General features: G+C 40.2%; 1 long non-coding RNA gene across 1 annotated transcript in view; it reads left to right on the forward strand.

Moving 5' to 3' along the window:
- The first annotated feature begins 4,309 nt into the window (after positions 1-4,309).
- LOC129189319 (uncharacterized) overlaps positions 4,310-12,822 on the forward strand; it is a 93,116-nt gene continuing 84,603 nt past the window's right edge. Inside the window, exon 1 of the long non-coding RNA XR_008572784.1 lies at positions 4,310-4,381. This is a non-coding gene — a long non-coding RNA (uncharacterized LOC129189319). The remainder of the gene's footprint in view (positions 4,382-12,822) is intronic.

Here is a 12,822-nt window from a genome sequence, read left to right on the forward strand (position 1 = left end):
TCCATTGTAACCTTCATGTTCAAACAAACTAAACCAAACCAAACCATCTAATAGATACCGTGTTCCAATTATCCATCTTAGGACAGATAAACCCTGAAGAAAAGAAATAGTAGGAGTGTAACTCTAATGACTTGAGTTCATAGACGCATTAAATCCAAAAACCTTCACAATATTGTGTGCCGATGTGATTAGTTTTGCCAGTTTTGCCAGGATATCCTGCGTTAATAAGGGGCAATTCCCCAAAATATCCACATTTGTTGCTTTTTTTTGTGTTCACAAATGGCAGCAACAACATTTTTACCCATTTTGGTGAAAACCTGCGTCGTGTAAACGGACAAGCAAAGGTTTGGGTTTTTCCTGCCTGTATGGAGGGAATTGTGTTGACTTTGACCTTTCAGAAGAAAGCTTCGTCTGCTGTTTTTTTTTTTTTCCTTCCCTGTTTCAGCCGTGTCAGGGACTGTCCTCAAGCGGTCATCCAATCTGCTCTGCTGACATGGAAGAGAGCTTTTACTGGCCTCGTTCTGAGAGGGAACCACAAACCCCTGACAGTTGCCATTAATGTGACTTCTTTTACACAGAGATGGAAAAAAGCAAGAAAAACAACCCTTTTAACAGGCAACCATTCGAGTATGTGGTAAACAACCATCTCGATCCTGAGCCATATGCCTAACCATATTTTGGTAGTACAATTACAACCTTCTAAATAAGATTATTAGAGCCCTCTACTGTAGACCAGGGATGTCCAAACCATCCCAATAAAAATCAAAGGATCCGGGGGTCACTTTTTTATAATGGTAAACCAACCCATGTAGATATGCTAACAAGATATATATATATTTGAAAAAAAAAAACAATCCGCATCTCAGCTTTGTGGTCTTTGTGACAAAGTGTGTTATTACTTTGTCTCCACTGCTCATTTTTCTATTTTTGCTGTTGTTTGCTTGATGCCAGTGTTTCCAGGAGGTTAGTGGGAATGTTGCTCCAGGTGGTGAAGATGGCTTCAGGGAGGGCATCCACTGTCTGGAATTGATGTCCATTTTTGTAAAAGTTCCCTTGCCATCCATCCCCAAATGTTCTCCATTGGATTTAGTTGAGGGGAACACGCAGGATGGTCCCTAAGAGTGAGCTCATTCCTCAGGAAGAAGTCCTTTAACAGGCGGGCATTGTGAAGTGCAGCGTTGTCTTGTTGCAAAAGCCAGTCATTACCACACAGACGAGGGCCTTCAGTCATGAGGGAGGCCCCCTGCAACATCTCCACACAGCCGGCTTTAGTTTGACGCCCCTGCACAACCTGAAGCTCCATTGTTCCATTGAAGGGCCATGATGGCGCCCTCTCCACTGTGCCGTGTAGAAAACATCTCAGGTGGGATCTCCATGTCATGCCAGTAACATTGGAAGCCATCAGGACCATAAAGGTTAAATTTTTTTTCACCAGAGAATAAAACTTTCTTCCACCTTTCAATGTCCCGTGTTTGGTGCTCTTGTGCAAATTCCATACAGGCAATTTTGTTGCGTTGAAGGTTTGTTCTTAAAACCCTTCTCTCACAGATGCCGTCTGGTTATTGGTAGCAACCTTCATTTGGGTCGAGGACGGTCCCGTGTCTTGAGAGACAGTCAGTCGGATCCTTCTGCTCAGGGCCACTGACATTTTTTTGGCTCTAACACTTGACTTTTTTGTTGTATAACCCGCCGGGTTGAAGTTTCAAATGACGGTCTTACTGTGTCCAACCTCAGCAGCAATGCCGCGCTGCGAGAGGCCTTGCTTGTGCAGCTCAACAATCCCATCGCGTTCAAAGAGAGAAAGCTTTCTTGCCTTTGCCATCACAACAGTGTGAATACCTGACAGGAAATGAACCTGAGCCCATATTTTGGCTTTTAAAGGCTGTGGTCTTAAACCTTTGATCAACTGATGAACAGCCTATTTCACTTTAATGCTTGTGTGCAAAAAATTGCTTACTCACTGTTTTGTGCTTTTATTTTATATTTGTTTCCTGTTTTGGCAATGTAGGCTGTGGCTTAACTTTCCTTGAAGTGTAATCAGCATTCCTACTTAGTTCAGCTGGTCCCTGGTTTCTAGTTCATTGTGTTTCCTGTGCTTTGTGTTCTTGATTGCTCTTTATACTTCTTGATACCAACTACAGCCTCATGGTGAATCTTCCTGTGACGACCTCGTACTCTGTTACTTGCATGTATTTCTATACACAGTTGGTTATTTACTCATATTTGCGATTCCTCTAGTGCCTTTGTGTGTTTCTGCTTCATAGCATCACTACCTTAGCACTCTTCCATTTTTATTTGGTGCCTTACTTAATTAGTCCTTTGCACAATACTTATTGCCAGTCAAGATTATCCCAGCCAGCCACCACGTCTCCGCATCCTGAGGTGAAGCTACAACATATATTAGCAAAGTGTGACAGTTATGCTCGCAAAAAATGTTGTTGTAATGTTCACATTTTTTTCATAGGAATGCAAAATCATTTTTATTTCAAGCCGATAAAGATAACGTCCTGCTTCTCAAGACAGACACAGAGAACCGATGACTTTTTATATACTGTATATTATTTTTAAAATTTGGATTTAACTGTAGTTTGTGCACACCTGGAGGTAAGAACGACTCAAAAAAAGTTGGATTTGACAATCTGTATTTGTAGATTTGTTCTCAACCAGGAAGTTAGATGTTTATTGTCATTGTACACAATATGCAATGAAATTTGCTTTGATGGCTCCACTTCCATACTATCATGACATCACTACAATGAACAAAACATAAAAAATATCAGCGACCCAGAAGTACAAATCAGGGCATGGAGTGGTCCGCTGGCTGATGAGGGCTGGTGTCTTTGTAGATGGTGGAGCGCGCCGCAGGGGGCAGCTTCGTCGGCAGCGGCGCCGCGGGCGTTTTGTGGGTTTTCAGGGCACCGTCGTGGTGATACTGGCATTTTAATGTGTTGAGAGTTTTTGGGTTTTTTTATTTTGCAAAGTATTTGGGTTAGCTAGTGAGCGTGCAAGATGTCTTGTGGGAGGTCCCACATGATCTAGGCTGTTTTACAACACGTGTTTGCAGCACGTCATACGTAGGAGAAAAGGAGTGCTTGATTTGCTCATGCTAACCCACCTACAGCACAGTCTTGCCTCATTGGAGCGTTTTTTTTTCATGTATCTGTTATCTGAGCTATTTGTTAATGTTAATGGATTTATCGGTATCGGTCATAATTCCTGATATCAGCCTGATAGTTATCCATCCGACATTTATTGTGCACCCCGAATTTAATATATTAATGTTATGACTTTATTCTAATATTTTTACTTCATTCTTGTAAAATTACTGCTCTTGTTCCATTTTTCTTGTTGTTTTTATTAGTTTTCTTGTTTTATTGTATTTTAAAAATGTGCTGAGGGTCGATACATAGTCAGTCACAGGCCACACTTTGGACACCACTGCTCTAGACATAAAATAACACCCTTCTAGTCACCTTTACACTCGCATTACCCAATATAGTAGAGTCATGAGTCGGAAATAAGACATAATATAGACTCTCACAAGTTAGCATTGGGGGAACAAACAATGATGCTTACTGGGCCTCAATTTTGCAACATTGCCTAGAATTTATTTCACTGAAATGCGTTCGTATGAGGAAAAAAAATAACAATAAAAATTGGCAAATAGCATAAGAACATGAACGTGTTTTTGGAAAACTGGTGGAAAATGAGGCGTTTTTCGTTCTTAGCAAGGAAAATTGACAGTGAACGAGGGTTGAAGGGTCTGTGCTACGTTAAACACTTACTTTGCAGAGTGGTGGAAATAGATGCATGGTAAGTAAGATGCTCGCTAAGGAGTCTTTTCTCTCAAAGGTCATTCAGGATAAGGAAGGGAAGGTACACCTCGTCACTTTTTGAAAGACTAAATGTTGGACGGAAATAGACCGCTGGGAGACTCAAATGACTCCAAAGGCTATATCGGCGTGCACTTGTGGTCGACGTTATTTATTTATTCATTTGAGGTCTGTCTACTGACACATCTGAGTGGTCTAATTGCTGCGAATTGACACCGGTTACTCTCCATAATGGGAGCTTGGGAGTCTTTTCTAACCGCAGTTCATTCAGCTGCCCCTTGCTGAATTTTAACTGCCCTTAAAATGTCTGATTGCCACGCAGGAAGTGTGTGTGCACGGAGGGGTGGTGGTGGGGGACGGGATGATCAGTCTTTGTTGCATGACTGTGTCTATTATCCTGACCTCTATTCACAGTGGGCCCTTAAGAGCGTCGCTTCCAGCAACACCGCCAACTAGCCCATCTCTGACAAACAAGTGAACTTGAGATCTCTCCCCCCCTTCCCGGTGTACTTTACAGCTCCAACGCCAGGCAAAGAACACCCCTCCAGGTAAGGCTGCTTCATATCTATTGGAAAAGACAAAGTGGGAGTTTGGCCTTTATTGTTGTAGCTGTTTTGTCGTTGGTGACAGTCTGGCATTTCTTTTAACAGTTTAGGCCTCACGTACCAGGCCATCTTTGAGACTGTCGTACTGGTTGGCTGGAGTGGCCTGGTATATTTGTCTGCTTTTATCTAATGTTTACTTCACTGTTATTGTTTCGTGCTTTATTGGATCATCTTTCAGTTGTGTATTTTCCACCATTCACTGGAGTAGCCCTTTTATGACATACCATTCTGTAGAATATTTTGTATATACCAGAACATGTGGGTGATATTGTCAGCAAGGTTGGTGATTTATTATCACCTGTAATAATTAACTACATTTTTTTTAAACACACAATTTAAATGAAGTGTACTGTCATTACGGAATAAAGATAGGATAGGAATATTCAAAGGATCAGCGTATTGCATATTACATATTATATTCTGTTGTTTTATTTTTTATTATATTTTATTTATTTTTTCTACTTTTTATTGTGTTATATTTTTATTTTTATTTTGAGAATATTATATTATGTTATTAATTGGAAACTAACCTTGTCAGGAAAGAGTACCTTGCAGTACCTTGTCTATGTTTCTCCCCAATTGAACTCTTTTAATTTAATTATTTTGTGCAAATGTTCAATATCCATCACAGTCAACTCCCAAAAACGTAGAAGATGGATAGAATAGAACAGAATAGAAACAGTCAGTCATCACACATTCACAGTCTTTAAATTTGAAAGACAAAAGAAAATCAGATCAATCAAAAGAAAAAGATAGCTAAAGGTACATTTAAAAAACTACCCTCACACATAGACGTACACCGTATGTATACTGCGGTCAATTGTTTTAATGAAGTGCAGAGCCTGATGAGACAAATCATAATAAAAATAATCCAGCGTGAAGGTCTGCTGGACATTTGGAATCCAGTTCTATAAAATAATCCTTGAAGCAGAAGTAATTCATTTTTTATGTTTATGTTCATAGTTGATATCTGGTATGGGAAATCCTGCGGATTATTAAGGGCTTTGGTGATACATTTCACGTTTTCACTTTGACCTTAAAATTAAAATACATTCATAAGAGCTATTTTCTCTTTGATTTCAGTCACAAAACCTATTCAGTTGTCATGGCAAGCAATTATGTTTTCTTTCCAGCTTCCAATACATCTTACAACATAAAACATAGTTATTAATTTGCAAAGAACATTTTTTTGTCTTTTTTTTTACCGTCTCTTAATTTATTTTGCAACTCCAAGGGAATTAAATGCGCTTATCATTTCAAAACATTTGATTTTATTTATTTTGCGGCAGTTAAAATTAAATAATTTTTAATTGGACAGTTGCATTAATGGAAAAAAAAACAGACAGCCTAACGTGATGGTGATCCAAAATATTCTATTTTCCTTCCGATGAAATTGCTTGGACCAAAGTTGTCATGCTACCAAACAAATTTGAGTAAAAGCAAGTCCACAGACTCGCTTGTCCTCTCTCTGCCACTACATCAGATGGGGATGATTGCAGCCTTGCAATCAATGAAACCACTAACCTCCCTGATAATATTCCCTCTAGGGGTGTAGTTGCAGTCCAGGCTCACTTTATCCATCATGTGTAATCTATACTGTAACTGTGAATATTTGTGGTTTCAGTCTGCTGGACATGATGCTTATAATGAAGGTTCTTCCTGTGTTCTTTAATCCCCATAAATGCAGCTGATGGTTGGTCTTGTTGAAAGGAACATATCAGATCATGTCCTCCTTACTTGAGGTTAATGGTCAATTTGTTGGATTCACAGTTACATTTTTTGTGAGAGCACTCCCCTTTTAAGTGGACTATCAGATGAATCGTGGCTCGACAGTGCATTGTTCCTGAACAATGAGCAAATATCAGAACTTTATGTGGTCGGGGTTTGTCCGTATGGACCGAAACACACGTCATTTTTGCGGAATAAAGGATTTCATAGACCAAACACATCACACCCAGGCATGTCTTCACATTTGAGTTTCTTGATGAAGAGCCAAGTTCTAAAACCCCACTTTTTTGGAGAATTCCAGACCTGCCAACATGAATGCATTATTTGTACACGGCCTGTATTTTAACCCTTGAATACGCTTATACGCTCTCTGATCTCCAGGTATGCATTTTGCTGGTTCCAGTTTCAATTCCGTCTGTGTTCGTAGCATTGCAGCGACTCTGACAGTCAAGTCTGTGATCGGTCAACTTGTAGTCCAGACTGTTGTCACACATAGACAGTCATTCTCTCTTTACTTACCATCATTCATTTGCAATCGTAAGATAACAAGCTTAAATAGCCGACAGAGTTGATGTCACGTCAAACGCTTAACTACTAACACAGAGCTTTGCTGTTAAGACCTGCTCTGTTAGCAGGGCAGAATCCACCCACGTTCTTTTCTTCTACCAGCTGTGGAATAATGCTAAGAGTCTCAAGTAAGATTTACAATTTATGATTGAAAGTAGAGTAGAGTAGATACAAACAACTGCAATGCACTGGGTCAGCCCCCCAGCCAAGGTATGAAAGGTCTTGTGAGTGTGTTATGTCTCTCTTGTAGATACATGTTGCATTACCCATCCAGAACAGAGTGGAACATATTCCATTCCTAACATTGTCTTTCAATCATGTTTTTGGGGGCGGTGGTACGCATAAAAGTTCTTCAAGGTTGGCAGGTCTGGAGTTTGAAAGCTGCATAGAGATTAGTGGTGCATCCATCGGCTTTGACCGGTGGGGGCTCAGGAGGCAATGTGTGATCGTCTTGTGATGACTCTAAGAAGGCTGTTGTTTCAATGCCACGCTCAACAACTGTTTGGCTCTTCTGTTCAATGCGCTTTAAGGCACCTTACTTACCTCGATCCATTCATCTCAATCTACACGTGGATTCTAATGATATGGCTTTTGTGTGAAAACCATTGGCTACAGACTGGATTAACTACCTTGGCCATTGGTTGTGTAGTAGTTTTCAAAGATGACTTTCATGGACCTCCAGTGCACTGTTCACTATCACCCTGCGAGTGGCTGGCGACCAGACCAGGGCGGAGGTCTCCCTGTGGCGAGGATACAGAGGATACAACAGGATAAGCGCTATAGAAGATGGATGTATAGAGAAAACCAACAAGTGAATGCATACCAATGTTGAAACATTTATGAAATATGAATTGCTCATTACCGTTTGCTGTTTGCACAGAACAATCAAATTTTCCTCAAAGCAAATTTAAATATTCCTGAGTCCTGTGCTTTATTTGCATCTGCACCAAAATTGCATGTTTTGTCAGCCTTTACCGAGCTGCAAAGTATTCTGGTATCCTGCTAACGCGCACAGAATGAAAAGGATTACATGACTGGAGATAATAAAAGACGAAAAAACCTGTTGATGCACGTATTTATCACTGTACTATATGTTGACACACAGCCATTGACGGTGCGAGACCAAATTGATGGAGGCAGTGTCAAGATGTCAAACGGACAGTCTTGGAGAGAACACCCACGACATGTCTGTATTGAATCTCTCCAAGGTCTCTCAATTTCCTGGCTGGAACCACAAACTCTACAAAACCTCAGTCGGATCTGACAGTCCCATTGCTTTGGCTGTCAAGCCCTCCACTTCTGGCATTGTGTGATGTACACAGTGCATCAGTCCCCCCAGGAAGTGGAGGAGATGCTCAAAACAGCCCAATGCTATCCACCATGTCAGAAGCGTGCGCATTTACAAAAACACTGCATCACATGAAAAGACATCCTTAGAAGTATCCAGATGGGTTTTGCCATTCAGAAAACATTGCCCTAAAAAACAAACCATGCTTTTCTGGGGGAAAACAACGCTGTCTTCTCTGAGTGTGGCTGCGCAGCACAATTAGCATATTTGACAGCGCTCTCATTTGGATGCTTTACAGCTTTGTTTATGCTTTGGAGAGTGAGTGTAATCTTCAAGCTTTCTCTTCAATATTGTTCTCCTCTGAAGGTTTATGATTCGTTTTCCGCAGGTCCGAAATTAAACCACAGTGTACTTCATAGTAACTGGTCTTCCCCATTGTGTTCATAGCTAATAATAACATTAAAGAACTCGTTTGCTTCACAAATGGAGAGAACATCTCATTGCCTCAGGTCAGCTCATGCAATGGGTTGCAGCTCCCTTCAGAAAGTCATTTTTAGATTATCAGAGAGCGCAACCCATCCTGTAAAGGAAGTACTTTTTTTTTTTCAAAATATGCTTCTAAAATAGGCTAAAAGCCACCAGTTTGTCATGAGTGAACCTCCTTCAGCTTAATAGATCATCTACAGTATGTATTTTATGATATCAGTGCTTAACATGGTCTCATTGTAGGAAACGGTGCAAAAGCAGCAGTAGGACATTGGTAAGTTTCAGGAAAATATCCGTTCCGTTCATTTACAAATATAACACCATTAACTATTTATTTTCTTAAAGAAATCAATTTATTTATTCCGATAACTTTCATACATTTCAGTTTTCGTCTGACCTTTTGCAACAAGGAGGAACCAAAAGAAAAAGAACCAAAACTGAGGTAACGCTGCAGTCTGTAAAGTCTGCAACAGCTAGCAAGCTAGCCAGCGAGAGTTAGCCAACTAGCTTCTGGTCTTTGGACTAAAAAATAAAAAAATTTAAAAAAGCAGTGGGATTTGCTCAGATCTGGTTTGTCCGACGGGGAAGCTACAGGTCAATTAAGTTTATGGGGACACGTTCTAGCAGTTGTATTTATGCTAGCTCATGTTTTGTTAAGTGTAATTTAACCACTCTGCTTTCTTATTGTAATTGTCATGAAAAAATAAAATGATTGGATGATTTTGTTTCCCATGTACTCGTGTACCATGAACCCTTTACAATTTTCACATTTAGAACTGAAATGTGTGTGTGCACGGGGGGAAAGCCAGCTGCAGTTGCTTATGCTAGCGCTGTGACGCTAGTGCACAACTATACTGCATATTTGCCACTTTCCAAATAATGTGTAATTATGTCAGCAAAAGGCGTCAAACTTGCCATTATGCGACCAACATCTGCCAAATATTTTAAGCATTTCGGATATGGGAAAAATGATAGGGAGCCATTAAAACAGGAGGGCGTCGGGAAAGAAGAACAAAATATGGTGAAGTAGAACATGACTGATTTTCATTGACTGGTTTACACACGTTGCAGGCGCCGGGGTCTGAAGTTACAACAATATGTCACCCTTACACTGTAGCCATGCTTTGCTTGACTGACAGAAGAAAGGAAGGCTTGAGAGGATGCGTTGCTCACAAGCATTGCAGAAATGTTCTGCATTTTATCATTAGCCCCTGCCCTTGATTGCCACATAGACTGCCATGCGATGTGTGGTGTTTATTGTGGAGGTGTCAGTGGCTCCATAGAACCCGCATGGCCTGCTGGTAATAAGCATATAATTCAAGTTGTCAGCCCCTTTCCACTTGGCAGTATAGAGGAGACGCTGCCATCATGTGCTTTGGGGTTACCTTTCTAAAAGAACCTTTTCAAGTAATACAAATTGCTGGCGTTCCAGCGCCCTGCACGGTATTTTCATTTTATTACAATTTCAAGACCCACATTGAGGCCTGTTTAAAAGGAGGCCATTCACACCACACTTAAGTGAGTGACCAGGCGGCCAGAACTCAATTTATAACTGCAGTAATAGAGCCTGGACTCAAAGAGCCAATAACAATTCATCAGACCGCAAAGATCGGTATTGGAAGTATGACACTATCAACTTTACTGATCGTATCCTGGAGTGCTGCTTCATCATCTGCTACGGAGGCCTCAGGCAGAATCTGTTTCGGTGAGATACCTTCCCCAAACGTGTGTGCTACCACGATAACAAACCACTAAGGTAGTCATGACCAAAATGCTAAGAAGAAAAATAAATTCAGAGATATTTGATGTGAGGTTTAATCCCCTTCTGCCCCCGTGTCTCTTTGACGTCCCCACACTTTATGTATCAATTCATTTTGTGGAATTGCGCCACCTTGGCTGAGCGGAGCTTAGATTTGTGGCAGCTCGAGGACATACCTCAACTTTTCAAAATAAAACATGCCTCGATTTAAATTTTCTTCTCTTCCCCTCAAGACAGTTATTTGGCTGTGGTTTTTGTTCATATTGTGGGCGTGTGGAAGGGATTAATTGGATTTATATTATTTCCTGTGCTGCTTCGGTTTTTGTACGTTTCAGTTTTCGTCTGACCTTTTGGAACAAATTAATAAAGAAAGCCGGAGCACCAGTATGGTCTGTAAAATGTCAAAGGATTCCATTGACAACGACTAAGCCAATCAATGCCAGCGTGTCTAATTACTCAATCAAACTCTTTGCCTTTGGACTTTTCTGGCATCTTTATTTACTCTCTGTAATATGGGATGTATTTCAATGCAACATGCACACTATGCATGTTCAAAATGAATTAAACCATGACCTTTGCCTTGCCGTCACTCTGCCGAGTTTGGCGGCAGCTAGCTAGCTAGCTAGAGTTATCTGCTTAGCTTCTGGTCTTCCGACTCCAAATGTAACATTTTGTCTTCCAAAAAAAAAAGCGATGGGGGTTAGTCCAGAGATTGTTTGTCCGATGGGGAAGCTCCAAGTAACTGTCACGTTCATGAGGTACGTGCTAACTTAGCAGGAGCAGTATTGCTAGCTCACTTTGCTTGTTTGTTGTCATTGTAATACTTATGTTTGGTCCTCAAAACACACTAAGTTGTTTAATTCATAAACACATAGTCTGTCCACACTGAAATGATGCGGTTTTACTGTTAAGAGGTCTGGTAAATAAAGATATTTATTTTTATTCTGTCAACTTAACATGATATATTTTCTTTAAGAAATACATTTATTTTATTCTGTTAAGTTTTTGTCTGACCTTTTGGAACAAATTAATTAAGAAAACCGAGGTACCACTGCAGTCTGTAAAATGTCAATGGATTCCACTGACAACGGCTAAGCCAATCAATGCCAGCGTGTCCAATCACTCACCTATCAAACTCTTTGCCTTTGGACTTTTCTGGCATCTTTATTTATTACCTTGGCTGTGACTAGCTAGCTAGCTAGAGTTATCCGCTTAGCTTCTGGTCTTCGGACTCCAAATGTGACATTTTGTCTTTCAAAAAAAGAAGCAATGCAGTTAGTCTCGACGGGGAAGCTACAAGTAACTATCACGTTCACGAGGTAAATGCTAACTTAGCAGTAGTAATAATCCTAGCGCAATTTCTTTTAAACACTTGTTGTCAATGTAATTGTGTGTCTAATCACACAACTATCAAACTCATTGCCGTTGGACTTTTCTGGTATCTTTGCTTCCCTTTGCTTTGGCTGTCACTCGGCCTCAGCTTGGCTAGCTAGCTGCTAGCGAGCAGTATGCGCCTAGTTTCTGGTGTTTGGACTTCAAATGTGACTTTTTACCACAGTAACAATAGAAGCAATTGGGTTTGGAGATTGTTTGTCGAAGCTACAAGTGGCTATCACCTTCACGTGGTACATGTTGTCATAATTATTATGGCTGAAAACACTCATGTGTCTACGTTATCTAATTAACATAAACACAGTGTGTCCAGACTGATACTGTTTTAATGTTAAGAGGTCTCATAAAGACATATTTTATTTTTATTCTGTGAAGTTAAAGAGGAAATAATTATCTTAAAGAAATCTATTTATTTATTCCGATAACTTTTGTACATTTCAGTTTTCGTCTGGCCTTTTGCAACAAATTAAGAACCAAAACTGAGGTAAGGCTGCAGTCTGTAAAGTCTGCAACAGCTAGCAAGATAGCCAGCTAGAGTTAGCCACCTAGCTTCTGGACTTTGGACTAAAAAAAAAAAAAAAAAAAAAAAAAAGAAGCAGTGGGATTAGCTCGGATCTGGTTTGTCTGACGGGGAAGCTACAGGTCAATTAAGTTTACGGGGACACGTGCTAGCTTAGCAGTTGTAGTTATGCTAGCTCACGTTTTGTTACGTGTAATTGAACAACTCTGCTTTCTTATTGTAATTGTCATGAAAAAATAAAATGACTGTATGATTTTGTTTCCCATGTACTCGTGCTACAAAGTGTTACAAAGCAAAACAATAATTAAATTCAGGTTCGCGTCATATAGTATAAAAATCTTTTCACACGCATACGACTGAAAAACCGATCAGCAAAATGTAATGTTTTTTCTCCCCCTTCCCATGACACAAGCCTCCATAAAGTAACATGAAGCTAAAATATGAAGCTGCAGCATACACACCTGTACGTTCATAGGCAAACACAGAACTTGCTGCTGGATGCTTCATCCAATCAACAAGTAAAACACTTCTTTTGTGGATCAGAATCAGAGCACACGGTGTTCTACTCGATGCCGAGATGAATTCAGAGCTAATGCATGTTAATGTATGTTAATCTGCATCCCTGATATGCTAATAACCCAGCT

This window comes from Dunckerocampus dactyliophorus, chromosome 10 (assembly GCF_027744805.1).
Source record: "Dunckerocampus dactyliophorus isolate RoL2022-P2 chromosome 10, RoL_Ddac_1.1, whole genome shotgun sequence".
NCBI classification, from domain to species: Eukaryota; Metazoa; Chordata; class Actinopteri; order Syngnathiformes; family Syngnathidae; genus Dunckerocampus; species Dunckerocampus dactyliophorus.